Source organism: Ambystoma mexicanum, chromosome 5q, assembly GCF_040938575.1.
Source record: "Ambystoma mexicanum isolate Mex_15411 chromosome 5q, UKY_AmexF1_1, whole genome shotgun sequence".
NCBI lineage: Eukaryota > Metazoa > Chordata > Amphibia > Caudata > Ambystomatidae > Ambystoma > Ambystoma mexicanum.
The window spans coordinates 121,295,277-121,316,460 of NC_090933.1; the positions used below are offsets into that span (position 1 = coordinate 121,295,277).

General features: G+C 44.6%; 1 protein-coding gene across 6 annotated transcripts in view; it reads left to right on the plus strand.

The window, feature by feature from the left end:
* Window positions 1–21,184, plus strand: part of FHOD3 (formin homology 2 domain containing 3) — a 1,524,242-nt gene that overhangs the window by 109,996 nt on the left and 1,393,062 nt on the right. The gene's annotated exons all lie outside the window — the stretch shown is intronic.

The window sequence follows — 21,184 nt, forward strand, 5'->3', positions numbered from 1 at the left end:
GACCTCTCAGTATTACTGTGATGGTAACATTTTGTCTACGAGTTGAACTTGCTTCAGTCCTCCAGTAATAATCGTCTTTCCCTATTGCGTTGGTAACGCCTGGTCCAGTGTGAGGTGCCCATGTTGTTGTCCTCCAGCAAGTGTTTGACACATAATTGATGACACATAATCCCTGACAAAGTCTGAAATTTGGTGGAAAAAACACAATTTTCACTTTGTCTGGGATTGTGGGTAATACATTCTGGGGCGATTCGCGCAAGTTAGACCTCTGTGGATTCCCACGGGTGTCTTCTTTTCGGAAATGCATGGGGTACCCTGTTTTCCTTCGTGGCTTTGACACCTTAGGCCCAAATCTGCAGGTTGTCTCCCCAAACCCGTTCGGGGTTACCAGTGATTTAGCCTTTTCCCTTTGCACCCAGGTAGGTGCACCCACACATGTGAGGTACCGTTTGTCGGGACACCTGTGGGAACGCAGGAAGTTAGTACATGTGGTGTTGGTGGCGTGTTTCGGTGGGTGGCAAGAGGGAAATATCTGAAAATAGTTTTTTCACCAAATTTCAGACTTTGCCGGGGATTGTGGGTAATACATTCTAGGGCGATTTGCGCAAGTCAGACCTCTGTGGATCCCCACAGGTGTCCTCTTTTTGGAAATGCACGGGGTTCACTGTTTTGCTTAGTGGCTTCGACACCCTAGGCCCAAATCTGTATGTTGTCCACATGAGCAAAATCTGCTCTGCCAAAAGGCTTGGGGTTACCGGTGGGTTAGGCTTTTCCCTTTGCGCCCAGGTAGGCGTCCAGACAAAAACGGTACCTCACATGTGTGGATGCACCCACATCGGAGAAAAGGGAAAAGGCCTACCCACTGATAACCCCAAGCCTTTCGGCAAAGCAGATTTTGCTCATGTGGACAACCTACAGATTTGGGCCTAGGGTGTCGAAGCCATCAAGGAAAACAGAAAACCCCATGCATTTATGAAAAGAAGACACCTGTGGGCACCCCCCTTTCCACTAAAAACATCCATGGTGGTTTAGTAACCCCCCACACCCACCCAAAACAAGTTAACATTATTTTTGTTTTTGTTTTGCCTCTTTCCTAGGGGAAGATTGTGCTAGCAATCTGCCCCCAGGGAGGGCTCATGAGATGCCCCCCCATCCATTTGGGGGTGGGGGAGAGAGGGCCACCCCCTTTCCACTAAAAACATCCATGGTTGTTCAGTGGCCCCCCACACCCACCCAAAACAAGTTATAATTTGTTTTATTTTTGTTTTGCCCCTTTCCTAGGGGTAGATGGGCACATATGTGTGGGCATGTTCCTCCGGGAGGGGGGGGGGGGGTAAATGTACTGTCCCACGCTGGGGGCTGGCTCTGCCAATATTTGCAGTGGCATCCCCCCACCACAAATGGATGGGGGCATCTCGTGTACCCCTGCCCCAGCGAAGGCTACATAAGGTGCCCCCATCCATTTAGGGTGGGGGGAGAGGGCCACCCCCCCTTTCAAACACAACAATTCCTGGTGGTCTAGTGGGCCCCGCAGCCCCACCCCCTTCATGTGTGTGACCATCTGCCCCCAGAGGGGTGGCAAAACATACTGCCCCAGGCTTGGGAGGGGTGGCTCTGCCAATATTTGCAGTGGCCTCTCCCCCCCACCCCAAATGGAGGGCTACATAAGGGGGGGCTACATAAGGTGCCCCCCCATCCACCTAGGGTGGGGGGGAGAGGGCCACCCCCTTGCAAAAATCCCTGGTGGCTAGTGGTCCCACCCGCACCCACCCCACCCAAAACTACGTTTTTAAAAACAAATCCTTTTTTTTGTTTGCCCCCCTTCCCTGGGGGCAGATGATCACCCATCTGCCCCCAGTGTATTGCCCCCATGCTTTAGGGGCCAGGGGGGAGATGGCAGCTTACATAGTAAGCAGCACATCCCCCCCCACTTCAAAAACAGATCCCTGCATGACACACCAAACACATATTCTGGGGGGGATAAATGATATTACATCCCTCTCACTTAGAATTGTGGGGGGATTTGTCCCCCATGTGCCCCCGTGTCCTACGCCCATGCTTTGAAAGTGTATGTGTCTTGTGCCAGGGGAAAGTGTGGGATCTATGGGATGACTCCGACACCCATAATTTCGACGGCCGAAAATAGGGATTTTTTTTTAACCCCCTTTACAGCACATACATATGCAGGGGGAGACCCTCTCAGCACCCATATGACTAGTATATCATGTACCTCCCCCACATATATATGTGGTGTAAGGGGGGACTAAACAAAAGAATCTGAATTTCGGCCGTTGCTAATAACATAGGGTGAACAGACGTCCCGGGTTTTTGCTGCTCTGTCCCCCTTTCTAAACTGTATGTTTCCACTAGAAACTGCAATGGTCCTGGTTTTTGCTAGTCGATCTTCATAGCTGAAAGGCATGAATGCACAATCTTACACAACAGAAATGCTGCATTTTACAACTTAAGATAGTGTTAGTTTGTGATAAATTAATTATAATATGTGTTTATTTGAACAGTAACACTTAAACCCCCTTTACCTCCACTGGCTAATGAAGTGTAGTGAATTGACAGCCACTAGTTAGTCCTACTTTTATGTTAGTTGCCCTGTCCCGGTTTTTTACTTTTTAGTTCTGGTCAGGGGAGTTGCTAGGTCTGGCAAAGACCCGGGGCTGAGCTGATGTCGGAACTGTTGGGACTGGGGGCTAGCTAGTCTTTTGGCTGTAGCTCCTGAGTTTCTATCCGGGGCTACAACCAAAAGATCAGGGGCTATAGCCCCCTTAGCCCCCCCCCTAGCAACGCCCCTGGTTCTGGTCATCCTATAATAACAGGCAACGTTGCTCTTGCAGCTGTGCAAGTTTTCTCTGATACGTGGGTATTAAAATGTGCTGCATCCGCTGTGTGCAAGAGTTGACATACTTTTATTGATAAATATCCTGTTTTCAAAAATGTGCATAATTCTTTAGCATGAATATAAGCCATGGCAAAAATGCCAATGTGCATTTATTACTAAGACGACGGCTGAGCTGAACGGGGCGTTCTCGATGATCTCATTAATCGCCGCGTGTTTGAAAGAGCCTCCGGGCATGAGCATACTCTGGGGGCAGCTGGCAGCGAGATGCAGTCTGCACTGTCCCTGGCGTCTCCTTACTCATTGTTTGCTCGCGAGCAGCTTCCGGCCGAGCCACAGAATGGCATTTTGAAGACACGAGCTTCCTGCTGCCTGGCAACGGCGTCCTACACCCTTGTCAGGACAAATGGTGCGTGGACTTTGTGCGACTGACCAAGTGAAAGTTTTCACTGCATTTTGTCGTCTGTTACAATGCCACCGGGGAACATCTGCTTTATATTAATCTTCTGCCAAAGAATTATAGTGGCTTTTGGAAAAACAAAATGTAAACAACTTTGATAATGTTATTTATTCTGTGTTAATATGATCAACAATACAACTAGATGCCAAATATTTTATTTATTTGTAACATTTATATAACGCCCTGGGGTATCACGGCGTTTGGTACAGTAAGACGGAAGAAAAGGTACATTTAATGCAGAGAATTATTTATACTTATCAAAGAGTCATGTTTTTACAAGCTTTTTGAACGCTCTGTCCGATTGTTCATTTATGATGGCTGCAGGGAGAGTGTTTCAGAGTGTTGGCGCGGTAACGCCAAAGCTGAAGCCTCCTGATCTTTTTCCTCTTATAGCGAGGGGTAACCAAAGAGATACTGCAGCTGAACCTTAGCTCGTGCACCAGAGGTTTCTGGGAGAGAATGTTGTTGAGGAAGCTGGGCGCCTATTTGTAGATGCATTTGTGGGCAAGTGTTAGAGTCAATCTGCGCTTTGTCAGCCAGAGGACCTCGCGCCTGGTTGCAGAGGTATGGTCCCATGGATTTACAGCGGTGCGCAGGGCTTAATTCTGCAGAAGTTGTGGTTTAGCCAAAAGGAGCATGTTGCCATAATCCAGTGCTTGTACGAGTGTAAGGCAATTACTTGGCACCAAGAATTGTCTGCTCAATGATATGAGCCTGGAGGTGTAGGCCGTGGTGGATGATAGTGCACTGGTGATGGTTAGCTCCACTTCCAAGTGGACCCCAAGAGTTTTGACCTGTTTCAGGATTGGGATGAAAGTACCATCGATGCAGAGGGTGATGAAGCAGGTATTAAGGTGTTTTATCTGGAAGGGGGGACACGCAACAAGGAGCTCAGTTTTGTCGTCATTTAGACAAAAGTTATTTGTGGCCATCCAATTTTGAATAGTGCTATACACTGTGTTGATTGTGATGGTGTCCCAGGCGTATTTGCCTGTAATGGGGATGAGTATTTGGGTGTCCTCTGCAAAATGAGTGTAGATGATTCCCACTGAATCTAGGAAATCAAATAGGGGCTTAGTGTACATATTGTAAAGTGTGGGTGAGAGCCAGCAGCCTTGTGGGACACCTAGTGGTGCAGGGATGGGTTTGGCTGCTGCCTCACCAATGAAAATTCTAGTGGTGCGTTCGCTGAGGAATGAGTGGATCCATGAGGTGGCTTCAAGAGAGAAATGGAAGTGCTGGCTGAGGTGTTGACAGAGAGTGTTGTGGTGGACTAAGTCGAAAGCCACTGATAGGTCTAAGAGGAGGAGGATGCCTAAATTGCCACTCTCACGGATACTGTCCATTTTGATTTTCAGGTCCAAAAAGGCTGGTTCTGTACTATGTTTAGGGGGAAGCCAGTTTGTATCGTTCCAAGCAAGTGGTTTTGCTCACGGAATTGTTGGACTTGTGCGTAGGCTACTCGGTCAAGTATCTTGAGTAGAAAGGGGACTCTGGTAAGGGGGCGGTAGTTTGTGTGAGTGGAAGGATCCAGGGAGTGTTTTATAAGGAGAGGGTTGGTCCATGCTGATTTGATATTCGTGTGGACATCATTTGTTGAGAAGGATTAATTAGCAAAGTCAGTGATGATGGGTGCCAAGCTAGGATTAACAGCTTCACTATGAGGGCATGGCAGGTGTTATCTTGAAGGTTTTAGAGAGAGAATGGTGGGTAGCATCTGCTCTTGTGTGACTTGGTTAAACTTGAATGGCGATGAGGAAGAGGACCAGTCCACACTGGGGTGGTCAGGTATGATCTGTGTGGAAGCTTTCACAGCAAGACTGGCTTTCTTTGCACTAATTTTATCACAAAGTGACTCCATTTTGTGTGGAAGGGAGTCTTTTATGGTGGTACATTAGGCTTTGTCAGCCTGAGTTGTTCGGTTAATAGGAATGGGAGTCTCATGCTCTTGCATGATGGAGAATAGCTCTTCAGTATTGCAATCTGCATTGGATATGTGCACATTGCAGGAGTTCGCTTTTAGGCTAACAACTGCAGTCTTGTACGTGTTGTAAGCAGTGGCAAGGGAATTGAGGTTGCTAGGAGATGGATGTTTTTTACATAAATGTTCGAGGGCTCTTTTTTGGAGGAAGGTGATACGTTTCTTAGTAAAGCAAGTGTTATTAGGCTTGGGGGGTTTGGGAATTATAGCAGTGATAGGGGCATTCATGTCTATGGTGTGGTGGAGACAGGCTGGTAATAGTTGGCTATGTCCTATGGATTCTTGTTACAGGATATGGATCAGGAATTGAGTGATGATAGGAGTGTTGGCTTCATACCCTCATGTGTAAATTTACAGGTATTTCTGACATATACTGGGCTCAGCGTGGCAGTCTTAGAAATGATAGGAGTGGCAATATAGATGTTAAAATGGATGAGGACGTGGTCAGACCATGGTATTCTGCTAAAAGAAATGTCAATGGTAGCATTAGTAGTGAGGACCTAGTCCAAGATTCACACTTTGATGTGTGTAGGAGAGTTTATCCATCGGGTGGAATTCATGTCGAAGGCTAGTGCAAGGGCAGATGCTTTGGGGTCTGATGTGTCATTAAATCTGAGGTTGATGTTGCTCAAGAAAATTAATTTTGTCATTGGTGTGAAAGGACGAGGCACACTGGGTTGCTTGACCAAAACAAATAGCCTTTAATGTTAGGATTCAGAGATGCAATTAACAAAAGTATTGGGGAACTTGCTTCAGTCCCTATTCTTAAGTCCACCCTCGAACTGCTGTAGGGTGCTTTCAGCAATATGTATGCTTCATGGTTGCCGTTCTGTTAGTCCTCGTATGCCCAGCGTAGTTCGGCTTCTTCCTCTCTCTCAAATCCATGGTTCGCCTGCAAAAATCAGAATTAATTCCCTTCAGTGCTTGGACATTGTTTTGCTCTTTATTAAGGACAAATCAGATTTGCTTGGGTAACCTGCTGCCCAGGTATTCCCAACAGCTCCGCTACCTTTTCTATCAACACGGGTACGCCATAGCCATTTACCACTGTTCCCAATTATGGACACCAATCGGGGTTTTAGGCTGTCGTGGCCAGGTGAGTGGTGGAAAGGGGGGAGGTCAGCGATAGTACGGTGCAAATGGTGTCCGAGCCCAGTGGGGATGGCCGGGTTATGTCTGTAACTTCAACTTCAATACCCACGGTGGTGGGGTATTGTCAGCACAGAAGCGTGTCCTTTCTTGAATGCCGTAATTCCCTCTGGACAAGCATTGCTTTCTCCTGACTCAGGGCTCGAGTGGTAGTACAGGGACCCCCCTTTCCGGGTATGTCGTGCTCCGGACATAGGCTCAACATTACATTTGGTTCCAAGAGTGGGATTACAATGTCTGGGTGATTGGGGCCATTGGGTTGGCGGTAGAGCAGGAGGAGGTTATAGGTAGTTTTGGGATTTCTGGTAAGCTTTAGTATCATCATTTTGAACCCAGGGGTACTGGGAATGGGTGAAGATCTGATCTGCAAAAAGAATTTCGCTATGGGGGCTACCGCACCTCCTATGACATTAAGGCGGTCAGCCCTAAAGAGAGTAAAGTTAGGAGGCATGGCTAGGGAGAGAAGCAGGCAGGCTTGGACTGGCCTATAGGGTACTAGTGCCCTGGCCAAACCAAAAACACAAAATGCTGGTGGGGGGGAGTTTTTTTTTGGTCCAAGTGAGCCACATTTTGGCCAATTTGTGGCAGTTTTATGATTTAATTCACTGTGTGGCTAGTAGTTTTGACCAGTGTTGCTGAATAGAATTCTTTAAAATGTACAATGTGCATCACACTTTATAAAAAAAACTCCCCCTTGGTTACTATTCCAACAGTGTCAAAAAAGTAATGAATAGCCACTGGCAACTGTGGGACACTTTTTCATTGATACCGGACACAATTTTATGGCCCAGCCCGACCCTGGAAGCAGGTCTGAGATGTTGGATAACAAAGTTTCTGTAGTGGCTAGGATGTCAAGCTGGTGTTCTAGTAAAACATCATGAACATTACTAGCATGTGCTCCTAGAGAGCCTACATTTTAGTATATTGGGTTGCTTAGATGGAGGTCGGGTGTACTGGCCTGGGGGAGTGACTGATAAACTTCACTAGTGGGAGGTGGGTGGGGGGTGCTTATGGGAGAATTAAGTATTTTCCTGAAGTGAACGAGCATTAATTATGAAAAAGATGTAACATAATGCCTCCCCACTAGTATGCCACATTTTTTAAATCTTGCACACGATAAACGTGTTGGCCTGTGATGTCATTAGGTGGAGACAACACAAAATCCATGAAACTTCCATTGCAAGCACGGGCGAGTGTATATACACACACACCCACACACCCACACCCTACCCCACATCCCCCCTCACACCTACAAAGCACCTGTAGGTGAACTATGCACTGTGAATGGCCTATGGCTATGCCAAAGGCACGTTGTCGTCTGGGCATGGTTGTGGGTCATACGTCATGCCCAGTGCACACTCCGGGCAAGTTAGTGTGTAACAAATATAACTAAAAAAATCTTGAAGTACATTTATAGTTAATCTACAATACTTAAAATCCTAGAAATTCACTGAAAAACATTTTAGTTGAAGAAAAGTTATGGTTGCGGGCCAAAACAATAAAACCAGTGAAAAGCATCCGTTTTAGTTCCCCAATCAACCATAGGTCTACCAATGCTATGCATTTCTCAAACTGCCCCACGTGCCACGATAGGTGACGTGAACATATCCACGGTGCACAGGGGACAAAAACAGCTAAGGACAAACAGCACAAACTACCATAAAGCCCAAAGAGACCAACAAGAAGGACTGTTTCCCATGTCAATGAGCACAATTAGTGGCGCCATTAGCACTGCATCACGGCTCCAAGTTATGGCTGCTTTTGGAAAACTTCACTGCCAAATATCTCTGGTTTTGACATATTGCACTGCACGGGCAACGTATAGATAGATACATACTATAGGTATCCGGGTTAATAATCAACATCAAAGTTGGAAGTTGGAATGAAAGACAAATTGTGTTTCTCCTGAAATGTGGGCCATCTTTATCTTGGCACACTGTCATCCACTTCCTTTGAAGCCGAGCTGCACGGTTATATGTGATATAATCACTGGAACAAACACCCTTCCCAACATATTTTAGTACTGGTGCAATTATATAAACAACCTCCAGTCCTAGAATATTTGGAGAATGTGTTGGATAGTGCCTTTAAAAAAATATCGAGTCAGGCTCAATGTTTTATTCCAGCAATTATATCACTGGATACCGAGCCTGCACAATGGAAACTGAAACTGCACACACCTAATGTTTGCCTATGTAAAATCAGGCAAACAATGACTAACACAGCTTTTCTTTCCCTACAATTTAAATTTTAATTATCTAAAATAAGAAAGTGGCAGGGTGCTCATTTTTGGAGAGCAGAGGATTCGAGTGGTGAACTAAGCAATGATCTTTTTAATATCTGGGGAAAGATAACAACAATGCAATTATGGTCCCAGTTGCTAGTTGCTTTCCGAAGGGCAATGGAGTATCGTAGGCACTGTTGTAAAGCAATTGATGTATGGAACTCGTAATGTGCAAATGATTGTCTGTTTTGTACGTACAAGCACTGCAGGTCTAGAATGAATGTGTTCTTCTGCCTGGGACTGGTTCGGCTGGCAAGATGAAGGCCTTTTTACACATCGATGTTGGATGGGTCTTATATACAATATGCTGTTCATACTCCTTTGCTTTGTTAGATTGTGCAGCAGTGTTGGGTACTTGGTCTAAAGTAAATGCACGATTATATATGGCTGACATTTCCATGCACATGGATGTGTATTGCTTTCATTGGAAGCCATTAGAAAGAGTACCTTTTAGTTTTAGCTGTTCGGTGGCAGACAAACTTGGGAAGGTCTAACAAAGCCCTTGTAACTTCATACAGAAAGAGTGAAAGTGTCTGTGTAATTTTGCTGGAAAGATTCTGGTTTTGCAGTTGTAGATTCATTGCTGTTAGGATTGGGTGACTGACAGAGTTTTGTTTGTGCTCCGTACCATTGATGTCGATAATGTGGACTGCATAGCACACTTCCTCTATAAAAGGTTCCAGAGACTGCTTTTACTCATCCATATTCTTTCTTTGCTTTTTATATTTTTTCAATGTTGATACAAAAGAACCTTTGAAATAATGTCCAAGTTCAATGATGAATTCCAAAGCATGTGTTTGAGAATAATGCTGAACGTCCCATGTGCAGAAAACATTTGCATGCGATTTCTCCTGGATAAATGTTACTCTGGGACGCACAGCAAAATGTGGATTTACTGCGCTCGTGAACCGATTACTCATGAAAGTGAACTGGATCTGAGATGTGTCACGCAAGTCACATGATAGCAGAGATGTGTTCACCAGAGAATCTTCATAGCCACATTTCACCCAAAATCTGAACCACTATGCACCTACTAATGACTAATGCCCAGCTCCTGAAGGGCAGAGTGCATACAAGAACTCACCTTTCTTTGGCAGAAATTGTGCTGCCACCAAATCCAACCATAGAACATTCTCTCGCTCTGCCTCTGAGTAGGATCTATAGAGACCCAGTTCTGCAAACACATCAAAGCCCGTCTCTTCATTGGCCACTCTTAACCATAGCTACTACTGTAAGCTGGAACAAGAAAAGTTGTTCTCATTAGAGCTGTTTACAAAACCTTAAAATACAATACAACACAATTCACAAGTTCAGTCAACCAAATACGAGACTTCTACGATAAAACACCAGGAACATGGTTGGCGCTGGAGCTTTGCAAACGTGTTCTACACCCACCCGCCACAATGTATGGAATTTTGCAATCCTAGCGTTAAGGCGACCCTGAGTAAGCCAACATCTGGGCTGGAGAGCTGGGTGAAACTATTGATCAGGGCTGATGGCTGCGATGCTGTGGCAATGTTCGTCTGGTCAGCATGGATTGGGGTGTAAGAGCTTCTCATACCAAACTCGTCTTGAGAACATATTGGACTCCTGAGCGTATGTTCAAGAGACATCTGTCGAGTGATAAATGCTGGAAGTGCAATCAGGCAAGGGACACTTTGGGTCATTTACTCTGGACTTGACAAAAAACAAGAGACTTTTGGGAAGGGGCCCGTGAGAGGCTGGGATTAGTCTTAAATTGCATTATTACAATGAATGCATCAATTTTAGTGCTTGGTGATGTGTCTCCACTGAAAGAAGCACCATTTTGTAGGAAAGTCAGCTAAGCTGTGCGCTTATTTCTGATGAACCCCAACCCCTTTTTTTCTTTTCCTTTCCATATCAACTGTTCACCATGATGTATGCACATTGAGCTTACTATTTCTTGTTTATGTTTGTTCATTACTCCCAAATTGACTATGTTGTTTTTAATACTGTCATGCACCATTGTTAAGTTTCTTTAATATGTAAAATAAAAACGTTTAACCCTGATAAAACACCAGGAGAGTTTCAACTCAAATTAGTTTTACTGCTGTCTTCCTCCTTCATTCAAACATAGATTTCCTTCTTTGCGATTGTCTATAACAATGTGTAAATACAAAGAAATCCCTTCATTGTTACAATTGAGTTAGCAAATAGTGAAGAAGCAGTCGGCCAACCTCGGAAATGTCATACACTACAACCCTAAGTGAATAAGCGACGACTTCCAGTCCGCCTATAATTGCACTCCTCCTGCATTCTGACATCCTCTTTTTCGTCACAGTGGCTAATCTGATGCATATTCTTCCCCCCATGTAAGCGGAAGCTGTGGGTGTGACGTTCTCATTGCAGCACGAGCGCTTGCGTAACGTTCGTGGACTCCTGGCGCGAGTCTCCATGGTAACACACAGATTGGAGTCTATGTTAGGTTTCCATACTTTGTCTCTTGACGAGCAGTTTTCCTCAAGGAATCCCAATAAATGTAAATAAGTAACTGATTAGCCCTTACTCTTTTAACACAAATCCACAGAGCACAAGCTTTTCAGGGGTGGGTGAAGGGGGGGTGGAGGGGTAGCTGACCAGATTTCCAAAACTAAAAACCGGGACGACCAACAACATAAAAGAGGGACTACCCCATCTCAGCCCACCAATTACCGCCCCTCCCCGAGCACGCCCCCACAACCACCACCCACTCATATTCCCAGAATGTCTCCTTTTTATAAACTGTATATGATCTCATTTGTGCAGTTTTGTCTGTGAATCTTGGCATGTTAATTCAAAACAAGTGTTTGCTCTAATTGATATTGATATTACATGGCTTGCTGTACAATCGTTTCCAAGCCAGTTTCTGTAGCACAGTCAGTGAATTGTGTTGTGACTTGTACCTGAAAGGTTGGGGGTTCGAGCCAATCCTCCTGCTCCAACATGCGGAACGTGTTGTGAAAATTAATTACAATTTTAATCACCATAGCTGCCCAACCATGCAAACCCTGGACCGGGTTACTAAAATGAAAACATTCCCTGGACGGAGGGTGATTTGCCTGTACTGTCCCGGGGAAAACCGGGACGTCTTGTCACCCTTGAGGCAGAAAGGGGGATGGATTATCTCCTGTGTCGTTTATGCTTTTCTTTTGATTCCCTCCTGTATACCTGTTTCACCTGCCACTGGCGTATCTGCCGCATTCTTAAATATAGTAAACAAATTCCGCATTTAATCAGCCATCTCAAGGAATGAATAATGTCTTCAAAGCTAGATGAGAGTCGGCTAAATCATAAACTCGCCTCACCCCACAGCCCCACAACACCTCCCCAGGCTTGGAAGATGAAGGCGGCAAACACAAACATTGCTGTTCCCCTAATTTCATGGCCCTATTGTAAAGCGGGCGCTAATCTTCTCATCTCCATGGCAGCAGCACAACAGCCAGTCAACCATTAACTTGGCTTTGGAATAGGTACTGCCATGGGCACATTTGCATTTCATTTACTAAAGTCGGGTCACGTTTGGTTAACATTTCTCTGAATTAGAAGGATCACGAAATAATAAATGTGCACCTTTGTGTTGCAGGAATGTATCTTTTTACTGGTTCAAAGCAGCATTTTAACCACATGTGTCAACATCTCAATTTACGTGCATCTTTTTTATTTTTTATTCTTTTATTTACTTGCATCTTTCTTTTGAGCAACCGGATTTCCAAGAGTTAACATTTTTTTCCCCACTATGCTATTATTTACCTGTGCTACAATGCAGCGGGTGGCCAGAATTTTCCTACATGGTGGACCTGCGCCATTTATCATTGGGTCTGGAGAAGAGGTCCACATAAACTGCATCTATTTCTTCTGTGTGCTCCCACAACCAGGCAGAGGTTTCAGCTCAAATGCCATCTTCGTTGCATTGCAACTAACAGATCTTATTATAACCCAGATAAATGGTAACCATTTTATTGACTGTGGAAGAAGGAAAGACAACAAGGATGTCGCTTCCATTCTAATAAATGCATGCACTTTCCACAAAGATCGCTGTAGGTCTACAGATATGCAAACCTGGTGCCATCGGGTGAACCATGGTAGTTGTCACCACCCCCTCCCCCCACACTCCCACTCCGTTTTCCTGGCCATTCTCTGTTTCTATGCTCAGCCATTTTATGCTCAGTGCTCCATTGCTTGCTGGCTCGGTTCATGCTATGTAAATCCCCTGCATCGTCACATGTTTTCTGTACTGCAGCGCAAAGTAATCTGCATGCAAAATAACTGCTGACTGTGAACATCCTGAAGCTGGTCATACAGACAGCCCACTGCCCTCTTTGCTTATTCAACTGCTACTGTACAGTTTATAGAGCACAAGCACAACAAGTACCAGAATTCAATGCAATGTGAGCCCAAAAGTTACGATTTTCAGGCCTTACATGGGACAACATGATACATGCCCAATAAGTTGCCCAACGTTCAAGACTTCAACACATCCCAGAAGAGCATGTGTGATAAAATCATATGTATGTAGTCATTCACACAGGCGTGAAAATTGTTGACATTTGGCTGTCGTAAGACATGGCCAGAGATGTGCTCCAATTTTGTTGCTGCGGGCCAGGCATGATGGACCTGCTGGAAGGAGTGTGTCTGAGATTCTTACCAACAGACTGTGCTATGGTCGTACTTCCCTGCAGCTTACAACGGAGCCAGCCAGCAGCGAAATCGTACTTTTATCTTATGTGCTATTGTTTCTGGGGATTGTGGGCATGGTGGGGATGTTCATTTTTTAAAAGTAGTAGCGTGGTTTATTCCCGCCCTTCTCAAGCTGTGGCTAAACCCGTTTAAGGTAGCAAAACAATTGGGAATTTCCTTCAGCTACTCACTGCAATGTAATCAAGAAAGAGAAGCATTAACAGTGACTGCATTTCTATATGCAAACCTACCAACCATGGTCACATGGCTCCATGCGAGGCATGTGGTGATAGTGTGTGCTATGTGTTGATGGCGGGTGTTATGGGTGATGGCCAGAGAGGTGCTGTGATTGTGGTGCTGCAAGCACCTTTCCGCATGTTAGCCATGCTGGACCTGTAGGCGGTAGCCCTACTGAGATTTTAATTGCCACACTGCGCACTGACAATATTCTCCTGTTGCTTACCGCAGAGCCATAGGTGGGGCCATACCTTTATCTTTTGCTGCATTGCTTGGAAGGTTGTGGATAGGAGGGTGGTGCATGGGGCAAAGCAGAAACCATGTCAGAGGGCCTGATTATAAATTTGCTGGTCAGCAAACAAAGGTGCTGGTAAGCTCAACGGCAGTCTTGTTTCAGGACTGGCAAACTACACGGCTCCCTTCTGTGGCCGCTGTGCCGGACTGGCGCAGCGGCCACGGTAGACAGACTGTTCACAGAAGCACCCAAGTCCCCACTCCCATAGAGTCCTATGGGACACTATGGGAATGGTGATTTACATTTTACCGGCGCCTGTCTTCCCAGGTCGTCCCAGGTCGTCGGACTTGTAATCTCCCGGTGGATCTCAATGGAGATCTGGGCACAATGACATGCTTGCATTCATCTTGCGGTTGGTTTTAGTAGTCATGTAACTAGTTTAACCAATTAGAAGCCTCTTTTTTTGATTACACGATTGCCCCCAGGCAAAATCTAAACGTTCTGAAACTGCAATGGACCTTAATGGCCACAATTACCAAAACATTGGACATTCTCCCAGCATTAATAACCACCCAATGCAATGCCATCTAGCCAAACAACAAACCCATTACTGCGATTCCGCCCTTAAATTCATCGAGGATGTGATTCGATTACCAGCTCGGAGGTCTCTTTTTTCCAATACTTATAAAACCCCAAGTAAAAATAGCCAATGGAGAAGTTGCAATGGACCATAACTGTTATAGAACCATGGCCCTTGGTTTGATAGTTGCAACATCCTAACCCTTTGAAAAGTAAGAACATCTCTGCTGCGTCACTACGATGGTCAGGGAAATGTAAGTCCAGTGCTATCTAAATATTTAAATTAAATAAAATTGATAGGAAAGCTGTGGAATTTTGGCCAATATTTGATTAAAATGTGCTTTGTCAGTGAATTGCAATTCATCTCTCTTACACCTAAAAGTTTTTTTTTTAACTTTATTTTTTACGCTTAGCCTAAAATGTATTGGTTTGTTACAATAATAATTCTGTTTACTAAACAATGAACAAATAATTATCTAATCACTTATTTACATCGCTAGAAACCTCTCCCCATTTCGCTTTGTGGTGAAATAGCATTCTGCAAAGATCCGTGGTGGAAGAGGTGGTGGTTTGTGGGGGTTTGTCACTCAGGTGTGGTCATTAGTCTATTGTGAATGGTACTAAGTGAAGAAATCGCTTTTTAATAAGCGATTTCTGAAATTACCTATTTAGAAAGACCGCTCGGAGACCGCTCCTAGCAGTCTTTCTAAATCGAACTTTTAGCCTCTGCAACGAACACGAGTACGAGCAGAGGCTGACGGGCACAATGGAGCCGGAAGAGAGAATTTGCTGAGGCCTAGGCAAGTGTTAGTGTGTGTGTTTGTGCGTCTGTGACTGTGTGTGAGTAATCTTTGTGGAGAGGAAGATGCAGGGAGTGGGTAAATGTGTGTGTTTGTGTCCGTGGTCAGGGTGGGTAGAGGAGGAAGGCTTTGAGTGGGGAAAGCGACATGGTCGTGGAGGGAAGGGGGGCGCAGGTGGTTAAAACCCCGATTTCCATTAAATCGGCCAGCGCAGGAGGGGTGGGGGCAGGCAGGGCATCGGATTCGGGAGGAGGGGCGGTGTTGGGGTAATTGAAGTGTGATATTTCTGCATATTAAAGGCTGCACCAAAAAAAGGCCGAACAAAATCAGACTTGTTTGTGTTCGGCCTTTAATATGCAGAAATGTCTGAGAGTCTGAAACATCTGCTAACTGAATGTTCCATGCTTGGTGACAAACGTAACTTCTATATGAAATCCTGTTTTAATGATTTTACAGTTTTAGATTCAACCATTACCAGTCAACGCATAAACTGTCAGATTAGCTACAATCAGATTTTTAGAGGCCCTGAACCTTGAAGACAATCCCAATGCTATCACTTCCATCTCACTGCAAACCATTACTTCACCCATGGTTAACACACTAAGTTGGCATAAAACAATATTTTAATTTTTAAAACTGTTTTTTTGAGATGTTGAGCCTAGGTGACAGTGGATCCCAATGCATCTAACCCCTTTTCAATTCAAACCAAAAATGTAACCTGCAATAGCACATTAAGTCGACATAAATTGAGATTTTATCTATTTAATACCATCATTGTATTATCCGATCTTGCCCTTTACTTGAGTGACATGTCTAATTGTATGATTCACCGATCTAATTAACATCGCATTTTATGATTAATTTGATAAGACTATCGAAAGTATGGTTACCTTGTTGTAGTGACATTTGTATGCCTTCTGACGCTGATTACTTTTACACCTCAGTGTGTATCTTAACCATTGTGCTGCTAAACCTATTTTATGATAAAACATTTTATCTTTTGTATGTATTAAAATTGAAAGGTTGATACTATTCAACCACATCAATAATAAAAAAATAAAAAAATATGCAGAAATATCACATAGAACCATCGTGAACTCAGATGATAGTTTCACTGAATCAGTTGGGGAGAAAATATTAATCGAACATAGTTGCATAGGTTTAGTCCATGATTTGCTTGATGGAAGTTTAAAGTAATTTGTGTTTGTTTGCTTCCGGCTGATCTTGAATCTTGCCATCTCACCCCTAATCCTCACCCAATCCAGCAATGCCGGAGGAAAGTGCCTATTAATGCCCTTTCTGTTTGTGTGCTTTGAGGATCCACAGCAAACTGCAATGTTAGGACCAAACAAGGTTTACATAGATGCACTGAACCGAGGAAGCCAGCCTCCCTCCACCCCCAATTATGGCCCAGTCGCTAGTTCTCCAAAGGTTCTTAAGGCCCACAGAGGATTCCAAATGTCATGTTCTGCGGGTGATCCTAAGGACACTCAAGTGAGGGTATGCCCCCTATTGCAGGTTCCCAACTGAATGCGGTGCCCTGTTCCTGCTGTGCTAGATGATCCCTCTGACAATTTGTGTTTGAGTTACAGCTATGGTGTAGACAGGGCCTTTCTAATCCGCTGGAAAACTTTTCTGCGAATGTCCTTAATGTGCCTCTCCTTCCCAAAATCACTCCCAGTGCAGAATTGGGCTCCTTGCATTAAAGGAGAGAAAGTCTGAATGTGACATAAAAGACAACCTAAGTTGCCTGGGAGATGGCTCTTTAGAGAGAACACTGCAAGGTTAAGGTGGTCCCAATTCTGCTTTGTGGAGGACAGAAGCACACTTAAGGAACAATTATAATTGTCCTCCAGTTCAACTGAAAACCTAGAATACCAAGTTGATGAGTGCCAAATATGGCAATAAACATTATTTTAAAATAAATTAAAATAAATAAATAAAGGGGGCGGAAGGATAGCTCAGGGGAAACGGGTAAGCAAGATAAGGCGGCACAACACAGGTTTGAATCCCGATCCCGTGCTTACAAACCACTTGCTGGTATTAAGCACGTTATACATGAACAATAAAGTAATAATAAATAAATGTGTGTGTGTGAGCGTTTTATGCGTTCAGCCCAGAGCTACTTGTGGGAATGATGCCCGGTCTAGTTTTGTAGTGATAATGGTGGCCACTATCAATCTATTGATGGACTGCATGCCACTTAAATGTATGATTTATTTAATCAGGTATTTTCCAAAATGATGAATGTTGAGGTCGATAAATGAGTACCAACGCAGGTTGGGTGGTAGTGTGTGCATATGTGTTCTATAAAAAGGAGCTTAAGCGTAAGTGCTATACAATAACATATTATCATTTGGCCTTAGACATCTGCTTGCATTCACAATAATTTGACAATATGGATCTATACACACAGATATTAATGATACATATGGTGATCCATTTTTCTATGAAATGTAAATTACATAAGTGAAATTATAACCATATTTTTCGTAGTGTACTTAGGAATAATGCTATTTGATGCCACTTCCTGTTTTGTCAAGGGGTGAAAGGTCGTTTTTTATCGCTTCCCGGGGATGTCACTTTCGGGTGGGGTCAAAGGACATCACTTCCGGTGATGTCATCAGAAGTCAAGGGTCGTGAGGTGAGGGATGGGCGACTTTTTTGAGGCGAGGCGTGGGCCACTTTTTCTTGGGTGTCCGGGCCTATTTCTTGTCCCAGTCCGACCCTGTGAACAGGCGGGCTCTAACTGTGGGATCTAGAATCTGTATTCCCTTTTCTCAAGGCTGCATGAACCATGCTTGAGGAGTCCTGAGCAGTTGTGGGCAGGATTTGCGTATTCTTCAGAGAGCAGGATGGGCCTAAAGGTTATACACCCGGATCCATAGCAGGAGGTGGGGGGAACTCTCTGCAAGAGAGAGATTTATTTGTGTGTTTCATTTTGCTTCAAGTCCACTCCACAGAGAAGCACACGCAGACGTTTGCTCTCCTTTATGCGCCCAGTCCCCCACAGGGTGTCATGTGACCTCCTAGCAAGAAGGAATGCTGTTGCTTCAATTTCCTTTGACTGTTTTCTTTTGTGGGATAATTTGGTTATCTATTAAAACGGGTCTAATTTAGTCCAAATGGGAGAACAGTGCTCACTCTACCTGTGTTTTGAGTATCCCAGGGTCAAGTAAAAAATCTCTTTTCCTCAAAGACTGATTTTTTAAAAACGCAGCCTTTCGTGTGTTTTCATCCCATTCCTCCCCACATCTGTAAATGTTAAATAAGGTATATATTGCAGTCCACCAGGAAAAAGTCACAGGGCTCTCGTGGTGGGGTGTGCTCTGTAAGGTGGAGCGTCCAGGTTTCGCATTCCTCGTCTTTCTCATACAAGAAAATGCAAATAGTAAACCCTCCAGGAGCAGAATGGAATTTCATTTCTCTGGCAACAATATGGATTCTGTGCTCAGATACAAGAGCTTTGGCTAATTCAATTTTATGCATTTTAGCCGTGAACGAAGTGCAACGTTCAATAAAATAACGTTTGACAAATTTGCATCCTTGGGTATCCTGGTTCCCGAAAAAGGAGGAATGGGAGCAGAAGGCCAGCTGCCATTTAAAACATACCATCTGGATAAACAGAACTGGCCCAATTGGCACAAGCAGCCTTCAATATTAGCCGAACGGGAAGAGATCGTGTTGAGGAAAGTCAGGGCACCATTTCATGGTTCCATTCGCTGTACGGGCGAGAGTCAATTGCCTTCTCAGTTTGGCATTTGAAGCCTATCAGAACATTGCCCATTTGCTTCATAGTCCATGAGATGCAATTGCATCACCACTTCTGTCTTGCCCTCATTTCTAAAGATCCTTTATTTTGACCAAACCCCCCCCCCCTCCCCAGTGTCCGCACTCCATCTTCCCCCATCTTTCCACTATTTGTCCCCTCCTCTGTGGAATAATCTGCCCGGCCCACTAATCTGCCCCCCGCACTTTACTTATTTATTTTATTCAATTGTTTGGTTTCTAAGCACGGTTATGGGATTCGAAACTATGTTGCTCTGCGTGGTCTTGCTTCCAAGACCGGCATGTTGCCCCTGTGCTATCCTCCGTTCACGATTACCTTTAAAATGCCATAGCTCTGGAATTATTGTTCTCGCCCGTTGACGATTACTGACTTTCTCTTTTCCCGTAACATATGCCCCACACGGCATGATGTCCCACACGCACCCTATGCCAGACTTTCTAATGTATCATTGTCCGTGTAGCCCCTCACTTAACACCTGGGCACCTAAAGGAGGTATCCCCGGCTCCTTCTCTTTTCTGCCAGGACCATAGCAACATGATCAAGGGCTTAATATTAGAGGGGGGGGGGCAAGGGTGTTAGTCTGCCCCAACTTTCGTGGCACACCGTTTTGTCCCCCTCATTTGGCAGGTGCCCATTTCCTTTAGATGTACCCAACATTTTCCTCAAAGCTACTCCACTGAACAGGATTTAGAACATAAATTGTTGCCGCCTCCACTACACTAGTTGAGTATTTCAGGCTCGCTCTGCAAGGAGGAATGCCCTTGGTGCAGCCAGCAATTGCTGGGTGCTTTTTTGTTTTTGGCTCCTATGTGGTATGCTAGCACCATCTGTTGAAGCAAAAATATTGGTATGGAGTGTGTGGAATGAGGGATACATTGTGGTGGTGGGAAAAGTCCTTCGACCGATTATTTTTGGCTGTCAGGTGAGACATTAGCAACAACTATGACGCTACATAGAGTTGGCTCTTGATTTTGGCTCCGATGTGTTGTAACAGCACCATTAGGTTTGGCTCAGCTGTAGTACTTTGACACCACCTAGTGAGGCTACAAGCATTTGGTTCATAGGTGGAAGTTTACCAACAGATAGTGAGATTACTTCATTTTGGCTCACAGGTAGTGAGTGCTTCAACACCATTTGTTTGAACTCATAATGCTTTTGCACCACCTAGTGAAGCTACATAATTTTTGATCATATTTAACACTTTAACATTACCAGTAGTTTTGGCTCTTATATGGTGCTTCAGAACCACGCAGTGCGAAAACATACCTTTGTATCATAGGAGGCGATTTAGCACCATATTTCGTTTTGTTTGCTGATAGTTGGTGTGTTTACGTTACCTTGTGAGGCACTTCAGAGCCATCATTGTGGTGCTTTAAGGCCAGAGAGGGGGGACCAAGGGTATTGTACTAGAAATGCTGAATGTGGCATCGCATACTGAGAGCCACCGAGGAGGCTGATGGTGAGTGTGTCTGTGCCAGTGCTCTTCAGCCGCTCATCCCACGTCAGGATCCAGTCATTACAATGCATTGTTGTGGATCCAATGTTTTTCTCACGCTATGCAGCACGTTCCCCACATATTATAGAACTTGAGCATGTTATATAATCATGGCAGCCCTATACTATGGTAGGATGGCTGTTTAGTTACGAGAGTAAATGTTTCTTGCAGTAATGCACTGACATGGAAATGCCCACCGCGTCAGTCTCTATGGCTGGAGCCTGGCAGCCACTTGTGTAGAAGAAGGAGTTCCCACTGTTAATGCCAAAACTGTTGGCTTTGACAATGCGTGTTTTTATCTTTGTGGCTACTTCCGCCAGGAATAGGGCAACGTGTTGACCGTCTTTGCATGCAGCAGAATTAGTGAACGGATGCTGACCCACCGTTAGTAAGCAGATAACTTGTATAATGAAAGATTGGAAAGGTTGACTTAAAGTGGGAGATATGGCCTTCCTACCACCATCCATAGCAAAGCTATTGCTTTTGAGATGCCTGTCCCTCTACCCCAGAAAATCCAAGTTATCTCTGTGCATGGACAGACTGACGGCCTCATTACAGGTTTGGTGGTATTCCAGTGGTAAATCTGCTGGAATGCTGCCAAACCGATTTACCATGACTGCCACTTGGTCTGGAGGAATTACCGCTG